Here is a 14,217-nt window from a genome sequence, read left to right as displayed (position 1 = left end):
TGTCTAAGGGCTACAGCAGCGCTCTGCTCACATGAGCAAAAACCTGGAAATGCCTGGAGGCCCTTAGACAAAGAATGACTGTTTGGGGATTATGAAAGCGCAGCTCCATTGCCTGCAGTCAGGACACACTCTGAGGTGTGACACTTTCCAGAGCACCCTGTGGGACCAGGTAGAGGCTGGGACTCTGCCTAGGATCACCTTCTGAGGTTTCCCACTCTGCCTTGCTTCCCCATCCCTTCCGTTGCTTCTGGATGCACCTCCTTAATGAATCAGTTTTCCATGGATGCCTGTCTCAGGGTCTGCTTCTGATAAACCTACACTAAGACAGAGTATTTCCTTACTGAAGGGAACCAATTTGTATGTGGGACAGGGTTGACTTAATAACCCAGGCTTCTTATTCTACATTAATAAGTTTCTTGAGTCCAGTACTTCTCTTTCAGCATCCATCAAAGTGCTAGCAAATGAATCTCTAACCTATTGATAAAACAGAAATAGTTTTGGAGGTATAATGGGTCAAATTTTGAACCAAAATTTCAAAAGTACGTATTTAAATCCTCTTCCAAAAAAGTGTTTGTTCTCTACAAAGAGATCTTAATATGACCGGCATGATGCCTTCGATCAGCTTAGGGCACGAACCAGTCATATTCCTTCTATTTTTCAATCACTCAAGTCCCACCTTATCTGGAAATAAAATTCCTCCTTTGGCCTTTCTCTAACCCCATCTCCCAATATTCCTGGGCCTTACTCAGACTTAGGAAGTCAATCCTGCTTCCAAATGTCTGGTAGAGTGAAAACACGAATCTGCTCAGCTCCCACTCCTATTATGGTTTCTGTGGCTGCCACATGGTGTCACCATTAAAAATGGGTTCTGCGGCCGGGTGCAGTGGCTCACACCTGTAATCCCAGCACTTTAGTAGGCTGAGGCAAGAGATTTGCTTGAGGCCAAGAGTTCAAGACCAGCCTGGGCAACATAGTGAGACCCTACCTCTACAAAAAAAAGGAAAAAAAAATAGCCAGACATGGTAGCACACACCTGTATTCCTAGCTACTCAAGAAGCTGAGGCAGGGGGATCCATGGAGCCCAGGAGTGTGAGGCTGCAGTGAGATATGATCACACTATTATACTGCAGCCTGGGTGACTAAGACCCTGCCTCTAATAAAAAAAAGAAAGAAAAAGAAGAAAGGGAGGAAAGCAAGGAAGAAGGAAGGAAGGACGGAAGGAGAAAGAAAGAAAAAGAAGAAAGAAAGAAAGAAAGAAGAAAGAAAGAAAGAAGAAAGAAAGAAGAAAGAAAGAGGGAGGGAGGGAGGGAGGAAGGCAAGGAAGGAAGGAAAGAGAAAGGAAGAGAACAGTTCCTTCAGACTTGCATGGATGCTTCTCCTCTAGGGTCAGAGCCACAGTGCCCAGCTGCAGCCCAACTCTAAGAGCACTGTTCTCATACAGTCACATGACTGAAGGATACAACCACTGTCATATGCAGCTGGTCCAGCTGTGCACAGAGGCCTCACCTGTACAGGCCTCTGCACAGTCTGTGTTGCCCCAGCTTGGACTCCAGGGTTGCAGTTCTTTTGATTGACATCCACATGCTCAGCCAGTTCCATACGCACAGCTGGAAGACCATCCAGTCACAGCTGTCCCCCCTATCTCAGCCCTAGCCCTTGCCCCACTCCCTGTACCCCCACACACCAGCCTCTAGTCCCTGCTGGTGAGCCTGGGTCACCAGCGCAGGCCTCCTTCCTCCCTGGTCTGTTCGCCTTTGGGCTTCTTGACGTCCTCCTGCCAGGGAGCCTCAGTCAGGATAATCCAGTGCACCAGAGAGGTTGTAATGCCTCAGAACATTAACAGCTTGGGGTACCCCACCAGTCACATCCCCTTCATTCTCCTCTATTCTTCACTCACTCAACTTCCATCTTCCTCCCTCCCCTCCCAGGAAGCCTAATGATACGGGCTGAATAGTGTCCCTGTAAAATTCACATGCTGAAGTCCTAACCGAAGTACCTCAGAATGTGACCCTGCTGGGAGATATGGCCTTTAAGAAGGTAACTCAGGTAAAATTAGGTCATATGGGTGGGCCCTAATCCAATAGGACTGACTCCCTTATAAGAAGAGGAGATTAGGACACAGACACACAGAGAGGGAAGACCATGTGAAGACACAGGGAGATGAGGATGGCCTCTGCAAGCCAAGGAGAAAGACCTCAGAGGAAACCAACACTGCCGGTACCTTGATGTTGGCCTTGTAGCCTCCACAACTGTGAAAAAATTAATTTCTATGGTTTTAGCCACGCAGTCTGTGGTACTTTGTTATGGCATCCTGGCAAACTAATACAAAGCCCCTTGCAAACTTCCCCAACATCCCTCCTTCCAGCTCTGCCTCCCAAGGGATATTACAAAGAGCCAGCTTTGTTCAGGCACAACAGGTGTCCTCCCTTCCCTGAGAGAAGTGGTGGCCTCCTCATCTTACATTTTAATGACAAAAAGGAGGCATTCTCATTTCCAAGGTAACTTCCTGCATCCCCCGGCCAGGGAAGACACTGTTGGCTTCTTCTACTACAACGTTTCATTACAGTAACTGAACCCACCCAGCTATCCGCACTGACTCCCAAACTCAGGTCTGTGAGCTTTTGTTCTTGCCTTGCACTGTAAGCAAACGTTGGTCCTCCCAGTGCTATGGCATGGTAATGACACCACTTAATTGTCTATTTCACTTTCTAGAATTGGTGAGGGAATATACAAAATGTTATTTTTCAAAAAATTTTTAGCTGCCTGGAAGGAAGTCTCTGCTCTCATACATAGAAAAGTAACAGGAATATTATCTCCCTCACGTGCAGAGCTACCTTGAGTGCCTAAGGGACTTCCCCAGAGAGATCCAAAGCAACACTGGGTCCCTGAGATGGGAGTCATTGCTAATTTGGTTCCCTGGGTCACACAGAACTGGAAGGAGGTGGCATAGGGAGAGGGAGGCTGGTATTTTCTCTCTGCTCACAGGACTGCTCTACACTTTACATTTCCCAAAGGCCATAATTATTTCCCAGAGAAGAAATTCAAATGACCCAGATAGTTAATTCAGTGAGATTGGCCCAGGAAGTATTTACCTAAAAGGCAGTTTTGTCGAAAAGAACGTCACAACATAGTCAGGGCTTGCTCTCATTGCCTGAAAAATGCACGGGCCAGATCCAAGGCTGTAAGCCTAGTAATTAGAAAGGGCAGGAGGTTCTGGAGTTTGGAAGGCAGAGACAGGAAGGGAGAGTCAGAGAGAGGGAGGCAGAGTGTGAAGGCAGGAGGGAAGGAGAATGAACGAGAGAAACAGAGAGAGATTGTCTTGCCAGCCACTCAACACAGTGACGAGCTCAGGGGCTATCCATGATGCGCCTGGATCCTAGAAGTTCCCTCTGCAAGGAAAAAAGTAGAAAAGCAGAGAAGCTTATCTTTGGCTGCCTCCATCTCCCTTTTCATGCTCATCACTGACCAGCTAGAACCATGTTTCTCTTCCTCCAAGGCCCCAGGTTCTCCTCCCACCATGACTGAGCAGCAACTTCACATTATCCCCTGCTGTTATCCCTAGTCCAAACACTAATTCCCTTAGTATAATACAAAGAGCTCAGCTTTGAGTCAGGAGGGCACTTGCTGGTGGAATTAATTCACACAGATACTGTGTGTCCAGCACCGTGCTCAGGATTAGACATGAGCTGACTACGTTGCCATTGTACAAATAAGAAAATGGAGTGGCAGGTGCTCTATGGAAGTGTGATGATCTCAGCACAAGGCATTCCATTGGACATAATAAAAGCAAATACTCATTAAGCAGTTACTGCATGCCAGGAACTGTGCTAAGGCCTTTGTTGGAAATTATTTCGTTAAATTCATGTTTTTAAAAAAAACAGTAAGTATAATGATTATCTCCATGCTATAGATAAGGAAATTAGGAAAAAAGCCAGGACTTAAACCCAGGTTTAATCACCATGCCATTAATGACCACATTACTAGGCCTCTTTGTGCAGGAAAATGTTGCAACAGATTGTCAAGGTCCTTTTCTCCACCCTCTCATCCCTGTCCAATGAACAACCCCAGGCAGCTACCAACAAATTGACCTTCAACCCCTGAACTCAATGATAGGTCTTCAAGACAGCCAGAGTTGAATTACACGGGGTTAGAAAGGCTGTGCTTATGGAGAGTGACTTTGTCGTTCGTGTAGCTATGGCATGGTTTGTACTCTTGGGGAGGGGCTTTACCTGCTTAATAACCCTGATCTTTACCCACCCTGCCCTCTTCCCTGATTGGATGAGATCGAAAAAAGCTACTGAGAAGTTCTTGTGTCTTTGGGCTCTGGCAGCCTGCAGGAGACCTGCATTCTTCCCTGCTCCCCAAACGCAGGGTTGGCCGCCCCCACCTGGGGAGGACTGCAATGGTTCAGCAAAGCCTGTTTGGGAGGTAAGTCTATCTAGTCAGAAGTTTGGTATTTTGATATCCACAGATGCCACATAGCTAAGCTTCATTCTCCACCATCAGCTTTGCTGGTGAGGATGCTGATTTTCCATTGTCAATCCAGAGGCTTTCTAGATCTGCCTCAGTGATTCAGAATCCAGGTGGAGAAGAGACATGCTATACACTGGACTCTCTCAAATTCCAACAACAGAAGTTGTTTTGTACAGAGCAAGAATGGCAAATGGGCTGAGTAGAACTAAGGGAGCCCTAAAAGAGTTAGACTAGTTCTAGGTGCAAATGTCAGTACATAGTTCAGCCAATGAGAGTTCAATGACCCAAGATTTAAAAAAAAAACAGGCAAGGCAGTGGCTCGCACCTATAATCCCAGTGTTGGGAGGCCGAGGCAGGAGGATTGCTTGAGCCCAAGAATTAGAGACCTCCCTGAGCAATATAGCAAGACTCCAACTCAACAACAACAACAAAATTAGCCAGATGTGGTGGCACACACCTGTAGTCCCAGCCATTCAGAAGGCTGAGGCAGAAGGATAGCGTGAGCTCAGAAGTTCAAGGCTATAGTGAGCTATGATCACACCACTGCACTCCAGCCTGGGGACAGAGTGAGATCATGTCTCCAAATAAAAAATAAAAATAAATTAAAAAGCACGTTCTACTGTCCCATTACTTGAGTCATAATATTTCAATGCATGCAAAAGTATATATAGGTATTTATCCAAATAGGTACCTATCTCAGGTGGGCATATAGGAATTGTGAATTTAGTTTCATTTCTTTTCATTTCTTAGGATTTAGAGTCTATTTATGTGATATTTGGAGGATCCTGCTTCCATGGACTGACATTCTTGCAAGCCCAAGCACAGAGCTGACTCCGCCAGCATCTTTTCCAGTTCTACCCCGCCTGTGAGAACCCTAAGAGTTAGGGTCCACACAGGACAGATCAACCCTCTTTGTGATCCTGGCTATGCCACTCATCACATTCAGCCTGTTTCCTCCTCTGGAAAAGAAAAATAGCAGGACGTCCCTTGCAAGGTATTTTTGAGGACTAATTGATAAGTGCAAACAATTTCTGAATGTTTATAGTCTTAGTTTGAAGGAATAAAACTTAAGTGGAGCTAAAGATATAGGGCAAAAAGACCAATGAGAGAAAAGGGGCTAGAGACCATGTGAGGATTTAGTGGATTTAGTTCTGCTTGGAGGAAAGCCCCTGGGCAAAAGCAGATTAACTTCTACAATCTTCTCCAGATTCTGAGAATGCACCAGATCACGGAGCCTAAGACCAATGTCTTGGTATTTGGCCTACACCTTGCCACACAATCATGCACTAAAAGCATAGCTCAGGGTCAACAGGACCCCCTGGTTTCCTGTGTGTCAGTCTGGCCTTCCCAGTCAGAACATAAGCTCCTTGTCTCACACAGGGTGTCTCTGTGTGCCCCGCAGCCCTGGGTACAGAGCAGACCCTCAATAAATATTTGCAGATTGTCTGCTGGGAACGAGGCCTGACTGACTCCAGCTGCATCACAGACCTTCTGCCACCTCTGGGGCCCGTGGCTGCCTTTCAGACCTCAGTGATACAGACGAAATGTGATTTCTACCAACTGTGCATAAAATAACCATTTCCTTATACTCCAAGGGGAGAAAACGCCAAGGTAGAGGCCTGGAAGGCTGTGGCGGCCACTGCAACAGGGCCCATGTGAATATCGCAGACCTTCCATTTCTGTGACATAGAGAAAGGTCAGGTGAACGCTGACTTTTCTGGCTGGCTGGGGCATTACCAGGGCAGTGCAGCAGGGCCCATAGGAGAAAAAAAATGGATGGGAGGACAGGAAGTCACCAAAGAGCCCTGCATTCTGCAGTGATGTGGCACTCTGACCACGCCCAGCCGCCCAGCAGCTCCAGCAAGGAAACAACTTCCTTTTGTGGTCTGACCCTGGCTGGCCGCCAGGGCTTCAACAAGAGCCTTGTGATGTGCACTTTTGAAATGTGTTGGTGGTGCGGAATGGCATGTCTAACTTGTGTTTAGTGCCCTTCAGCGTTTACGTCTCTTTCCCACGCCCACTGACGCAGACTGGCTGCATGTGGGGAGCTGGGGTGGCCGGCCAACCCAATGCCTGACCTTGTGGCCAGGGCACTTGGGACACGCTTCCTTTTCCCCTAAACCTGGCCTCTGTTAGGCCAAGGGTACGGCGCCCTGAAAGGACAAAGAGAGGAGAAAAGGAAGCCTAACTGATACTCGCTGCCAGACAGGCATTACGTTGTTTTTAATCTTCATGACAATTCTGTGGGATTTTACGGCCTCCCTTTTACAGATGGGGAAACTGAGGTTCAGAGAGATTAAATCTTTTTCTCAGGGTAAACACAACTAGAGCATGGGGAGCAGGGACTCCACCCTAGCCTGTCTCCTACAATGATCAGACTCTTTCCAGATACCACAACTCTTCTCTTAAGACCCCAGGGTCGCTCTCCTTGGGGTCAAAGGCAGCCACACTCCATGTTTCTATTGCCTGCATCCACATCACAGATCAGAGTTTGAGAAGGGCCAGAATCAGCCAGGTCAGTTCTCTCCATGCCCATACTTTGCTTTAAAGGCTTTTTGCTTGATTTGGGTTGCTAATTCTCAAAGTATGTCCGTCAAAGTGCAAAAGTTGCTGTGCTTATTCTTTTTCCCACTGTTTTCTTGTTTTTCTGTTGTTTGTTACCTAAGGTAGCTCCTGCCAGTGTCTGTGTGTACTAGGCAATTCGTGCATTGCTATAAAGAAATACCTGAGACTGGGTAATTTACAAAGAAAAGCGGTTTAATTGACTCACAGTTCTGCAGGCTGTCCGGGAAGCATGGCAGCATCTGCTTCTGAGGAGGCTGAGGAGGCTTTTACTCATGGCGGAAGGCAAAGCAAGAGCAGGCACGTCACATGGTGAGAGCAGGAGCAAGAGAGAGAGAGTGCCGGGGGAGAAGTCCCACATGCTTTTAAACAACCAGATCTCACAAGAGCTCACCACTATCGTAAAGACTACACCAAGCCATGAGAGATCCACCCCCATGACCCAAACACCTCCCACTAGCCCCACCTCCAGCACTGGGGATTATAATTCAACATGAGATTTGGATGGGGACAAATATCCAAACTACATCACTGTGGAAACACCAGCAAGTTGTCTGAGTGGTCTCTAGGAAACCCAAACCCCAACCAGTGGATGATAAATAGCCCCTCATTTGTGAAGTGCTAACACCGCGGTGACACAGCCCTTCACGTCCCCTCCACTCACATGATCTGGGAGGAGCTGCTCCAACCACGCAGCCCCTGCCTTGGACTAGTGCCCTCAGGAGATTAGAGTTTGAGGGCACATTGTTTATTCGGGAGGTAATCCCAGGAAATTCCAACAGGATAGTAAGGAAAGTGAGATGGGGAAGAAAAGGACAGTACAGGGGGTGTTCCTGATCAGGACACCTCTGTGTGCAACTGGGCTCAGTCCCATGATGGCTCTCTGGGAGACTGGACAGGACATGCCTCGGAGTTGTGCCATCCAAGGGACAAGGAAGCTGGTGAATTTGTACACCAGTCATTGGTTTAGGCCTGCTCCCAGGTCAAAGTCCCTAAGCAGAGAGAGACATGTGGCTGCACACTTGTGGTGGCTCATACCTATAATCCCAACAATTTTGGAGGCCAAAGCAGGAGGATCACTTGAGGTCAGGAGATCGAGACCAGCCTGGGCAACATAATGAGACCCCATCACTACAAAAAAATTAAAAATGAAAAAATTAGCAAGTCATGGTGGCCTGCACCTGCAGTCCTAGCTACTTGGAAGGCTGAGGTGGGAGGATGGATTGAGCCCAGGAGCACGAGGTTACAGTGAGTTATGATCACGCCACTGCTCTCCAGTCTGAGTGAGACCCTGTCTCTTAAAAAAGAAAAAATTGCATGCTTGAGGTCAGCAGGTATATGAAAATAAAAGGTGCCATGGGAGATGGGCAGCTGCCAACAGCATAGCAGGAGCCTCCATGAAGGTGCCATACAGGCTACCAGGAATGCAGGACAAAGGTCTTGCTCTCTTCCCCTCCTCCTCCTTGTTGGTTTAAATTTGGAAGATGCTACAGCAAGGGCTGTAGACTGCCTTGTCTGCCTGCCTGCACACTTTCTCAGAGATCTCAAACCAGGGAAGAAGCCATTAGGGGACCCTGTCCAGATTGGAGGAGTCTGAGGAGACAAAGATGGGGCACTTGGACTGGTAATCACTCAAAGGCAAACCTTCCAGAGAGCAGAAGAGGACTGACCCAGAGATCCCCCAATGCACCTAGCACATCTGCTAAGTGACCACTTGTGAAGCTGAAAGACTGCAGTGAAAGCCTGCAACAATTGTAAGATTTCCAAACTTTTCCCAGGAGTTGTCCGCTAGAAGCAAAGATGACTGCAAAACAAAATCAAGCATGGCTCCTCTTATAAACACAGGGTGGGGTTGGGGCACAGGAAGAAGGAATTATTTGTAGCCTGTGGGAGGGGTGAAGGGTGTTGTGCCCCATTCCTTTACTATCCAGCAAGGAAATGACTGCCTCCTTTTCCTCCCATTGATGATCCTCCTCCTTCCTTCTGTTTCTGTTTGTCGGGATTCCCTCTGCTTATCCCTGTGGGCTTCTTATCCCCATCTGGTCTCTCTCTCCTCCTTCTCCCCACTCCCCAGCCTCCTCTTTTTGTGTCTCCCGGGGCCACTGGGTCCCGAAGGTGCCACATCATTATCTCCTGTCTCACTGCTCTCTCTTCATTCTCTCTCACTCTCCCCCGCCTTTCCCTGGGCTCCCAAAGGCTCCTTCCTCATCCCTTTTTAGAGACTTGTGTGTGCCTCTGTGAAGGGTTTGGAGTTCCAGCAATAGGAGATGCATACATAATTAGTGGGAGGGAACGAGGCATATGTGTCCCAGTGGCATGTTGCCTGTGTAGGTTGCAAATGGAGGCCTGGCAGCCTCATCCAGTGCCAAGAACTGCTCTGAGCATCAGTCACCAGCAGCCTTCCATTCAACCGCCTCCTTTTAGCCATGATCAACATTTCAAAAGGGAACGCACAAGGCCTACAGTAGGTTCCTATAATTCACCCAAGGGTTGAGCCTGCCGCTGGGAGACAAGCTGCATTCTTCTCTCTGAGTGAGCTATTTTTAAGAATGCTCCCCCCTCGTTTCCAGTTCCCATTTCAGCCCAAGCACTGAATTAGATTCTTTCTTCATTTTGTAGGCTCCCCCTCTCTGTTATTATATAAAACCATTTCAGCCCTTAAGGAGTTGGCATCTGACATCCACAGCTTCTGAATCCCCAGAACAGAGAAGAGAAGGAATAAACAGAAGGGAGGGAAAGAAATGTTCTGTTTCCACTTCAGCAACATGAATTGTCACAGAGTTAAATAGCAACAAAGTATTTGGTGTTAATCTTTAATATTCCCAGGAACTTGTCACCTCCTCCTTCAATCCCAGAGCTGCCGTTCTCCAAGTGATTCTGGCGCCTCTCACAAGATATCACACCTTCTATTATGCTCTTAAAAAAGTACCCACCAGAGGGGAGTTCTTAGTGATTAGACCGAAAAAAAAAAAAAAAATGTGAAGCTGCTCCTTGCTATTTACAAGGAAATGACTGAAAAGGGGCGAGCCATGGATTCCTTCTCCATCAGTCTTGCCTGTGTTAAGCAGACCCTGCCTGAGCTCAACTTCTGATGTGATCTTTCCCTTCCTCAGGCTCCAGAGTCACGGATGGTATTTGACAAATATGAAGGCAAGAAGGCAGCCTGAGAAAGTGGAAATGGAGAGGGGTTGGGGGGCAGTCACCATAGCTGACTGTGCCTCCATTGACAGCAGCTCATTCCCACCCTAGAGGAGGTAAGCCAGGTGGCTTATCTTGTCATGCAAATGACAAGATGCTTCCTTAAAGTACACCATGCATATGTCATCCTAATGTGGGTTCCCCCGTAGGCAGATCCTGAAGCCAGGATTTCGGTGGGGGTAGTTTATTTGAGGAGTTCCTAGGACCACCCGTAGAAGAGTCAGAAGTGAGACAGGAGGGAAGGAGCCATTAAGGGTTTCTTGTCAAGCAACGCTGTGGGCAACTGGAACTTAATCCCCCGGCCAACTCTGGGAGTCAGTACAGAACACACCTCAGAGTTATTACACAAGAAGGGTGAAGGAGCTGGAATATTTGTCTACCAATTCCTGCTAACCCTTGGTGGAGGACTACTGGGAGGTGGGCATGAACTCTCTGGCTCTTTGGGCTTGTGCACACTGTCTGCAGAGAATGCTTCCAGCAAACAGATGCAAGCACTGGCTGTTGAAAGCAATGCTAAGCTAGAGGGGATATGAACATGGCACATACAGCAAACATCAATGACCTATATCATCTGTGTTTGCAGGTTACAGCTACAAAATAAAGAGCAGGAATCTAAATTTAGCATATAAACACTGCCCTCACTACACTAAACCTCTTATCCTTGAGTATCTCCTGAGTTTCCAGGTACCAAGCCACATAAGGTCTAGAAGTCTTCGCCCTAATGCCATAGTGGTCAGGGACTTTATAGAGGAAGGGTTTCTCCTGTTTGTAGAAAGAGGTGCCTGGATCAAAGTTCCTGTCCACACCACAGGTTGTAGGACTTTATGAGGCTGACCATTCCTTTCTCCCTTCTTCTGGAAGCTGTGGGCTTAGAGTGTGCCCAAGCAAAGCAAGGCAGGAAAGAGGAAGAAGATGAGTTGCTCCCTCCCTGCCTGTTCACCTCTGCCATCAGTCTCTTCCCAAAACATGGATCTTTTGTAGAAACTCTGATTGTTATATAATGTGTCTACTGACACTCTCTCCCTCCCGGCTCCATGAGGACCAGGACTGGGTCTTTTCCAGAATTGGACCATCAGGTGGTAGATACTCAGTAAGCTCTTCTTAAATGAATGAGTGTCATCATTGCCCAACTTAGAACCTCCTTTGGCTCCCCATTACCTGTAGGATCAAGTCCAAATCCCTTGATATGACATTCAAGGCTTCTTCCAATTTTCTACCCATTATTTTCCACCCAAGTCTCATGCCCTGTCATTCCTCTACATGGGGCTAGTGACCATTTGTCCAAAATGTCACCTTTTTCCATTCCTTCAAGCATTGCATGCGCTATTAGGTTGATGCAAAAGTAATTGCAGTTTTTGCCATTACTTTCAAATAGCAAAAATGGCAATTACTTTTGCACTAACCTAATATTTTCTCTGCCGGGAATACTCTTCTCCCTTTCTCTTGTCTGAAATGGCTATGTACTCTTGAAGATCCACCTCAATTGTACCCTCCTCTGTGAAGTCACTACCCCCGCACCAACTCCTCCAAGAGGCTTAAGATGATCAACAGGCAGACGTAGCATGTGTTTGGGGCACTAGCAAACACAGACAACTAGCAACACTTTTTTAAAACTTTTGATATTAAGGCAATTAAGCAGCCAATATGGAGAATACTGAGAACCAGTTTGGCCTTCCTTATATATTTTACAGTTTAGAGTATTTTTGTTTTGTTTTTACTTATCAAGCTTAGAGAAAAAGGCATCATAAACATTTTGGAGCCTAGAGCCTCTAGATTTTATTATTGCTCTACTTCCAGGCACTAGAATCATTTATTAATTAATTCATTCACTCATTCAGCACATTACACCAGGCATCATGCAAGGCCCAGGGCCTGGGAGATGCAGACATGCATATGCCCCAGGCCCTGCCCTTGAGGCCACACATTCTGGAGGAAGTGACCAGTACATTATAGATCATTAAGACACTGTGTGGTTTCTGACCACTTAAGAAGCCTGCTCTAGCAAAATAAATAATAATAGTAAAGGATTATAGCCAAGTGTCCACACTGATATAAATAAATAATTTAATAAATCAATAAATAATAGAGAAGGAACAGCTCTTCCTTACAGAATTCTAATTAATAGGTGTAAGAGGAATAATAGAAATAGAAAATCACCATTTGAGCTCGGCGCAGTGGCTCACTCCCGTAATCCCAGCACTTTGGGAGGCTGAAGTGGGAGGATCACTTGAGCCCAGGAGTTTGAGACCAGCCAGTCAACATGGTGAGACACTCATCTCTACAAAAAAAAAACTTTTTTAATTAATCAGGCATGGTGGCACACACCTGCGGTCCCAGCTACTGAGGAGGCTGAGGTGGGAAGATCACCTGAGCCCAGGTGGTCGAGGCTGCAGTGAGCTATGACTGTACCACTGCACTCCAGCCTGGGCAACAGAACAAAACCCTGTCTCCAAAACAAAAAAGAGAGAAAGAAAATCACCATTTGGCAATTACCACGCTAAGGGTTGTAGGCAATAATGTGAAGCTAATGCTAAAATTAGTGGACAAATGCATGCTGAGAACAGGATATTTACATAATCTTAAACTATCTCCCCACAAGACACCTATTAATTACAAAGGGAATAATAGTAACTTTATAGTGGGGAGACCTGACAGACACCATCAAGCCATCAAAGTTAATATCACCGATGATAAAACATGCTGACATTACATCTTTCAAATCCACATTAAGAGACATTCTACAATATGACTGGCTAACATTTTTTATTTATTTATGTATCTTTATTTTTTTGAGATGAGGTCTCACTGTGTCGCCCAGGCTGGAGTGCAGTGGTGCGATCTTGGCTCACTGCTGCCTCTGCCTCCCAGGTTCAAGTGATTCTTGTGTCTCAGCCTTGTGAGTAGCTGGGACTACAGGCCCGCACCACCACATCCGGCTAATTTTTGTATTGTTAGTAGAGATGAGGTGTCACCATGTTGGCCAGGCTGGTCTCGAACTCTGGTCTCCCGAAGTACTGGGATTACAGGCATGAGCCACTGCGCCCAGCCTGGCTAACATTTTTCAAAAGCACCATGGTGACAAAAGGCAAAGAAAGACTGAGGAGCTTTCCCAGATTAAAGGAGACTCAGGAGACACAGCAACTAAATGTAATGTGGGATCCTGAATTGAATCCTGGACCAGAAAAAAGAACATTAGTGGGACAATTGGCAAAATATGAATAAAGTCTGCAGATTGGCTAATAGGGTGACATCAATGTTAATTTATTGGTTTTTATCATCGTACCATGATTATACAAGATGTTAACATTAAGGGAAGTTGAGTGAACAGCACACAAGAACTCCATATGGTTTCAGCAACTTTTTTGGAAATCTGAAATTATTTCAAAATAATAAGTAAAAAAATATGGGGGGAAATGCCTGCACTGTTTCCTCACCTTAATTATCAAAGCACCTGGGGGACTGTTTTGGAATGTTTGTTTCATTTCTTTCTGCCCCTTCCAGGCTGTAAGCCTCTCCACGGACAGCCTAGCTCACTTTGGGATCCCTGTGGTGCTGATGTACAGGAATTTTCATATAATTTGCTCCCCCAACACCCACCCCTTGCATTATGAGGACCATTGCTTAGAAGTGGAAAGGGAGCCTATGGAGAAAATTCTGGACTTAGAGAATAGTGCTGCTTGAATATCACCATACCTTTTATAAAAAGAAAGGGCAGTACAGAGATAGCATGATAGGTAGATTATTTGCAAAACTGGGCACAATTCCCCCACCCTTTCCTAATCCATGTCCCTTTGCAATGTACCTTTCCAGATCCCTCTATCCCTTCCCCTGGAATCTGTGTTGGACTTGTACACACTTTGACCAACAGGCAGAAGAAGTGATACTGAACCAGTTTTGAGCCTGTTCATTCTCTTTGAACCCTATCCACCCACCTAGTGCAAAAACCTGGGCTAGCTCCTAGAAGATAAGAGGTCACATGATGCA

The sequence above is a fragment of the Hylobates moloch genome, unplaced genomic scaffold (assembly GCF_009828535.3).
Source record: "Hylobates moloch isolate HMO894 unplaced genomic scaffold, HMol_V3 SCAFFOLD_8, whole genome shotgun sequence".
Classification (NCBI taxonomy): domain Eukaryota; kingdom Metazoa; phylum Chordata; class Mammalia; order Primates; family Hylobatidae; genus Hylobates; species Hylobates moloch.
This window is presented reverse-complemented; position numbering follows the sequence as displayed.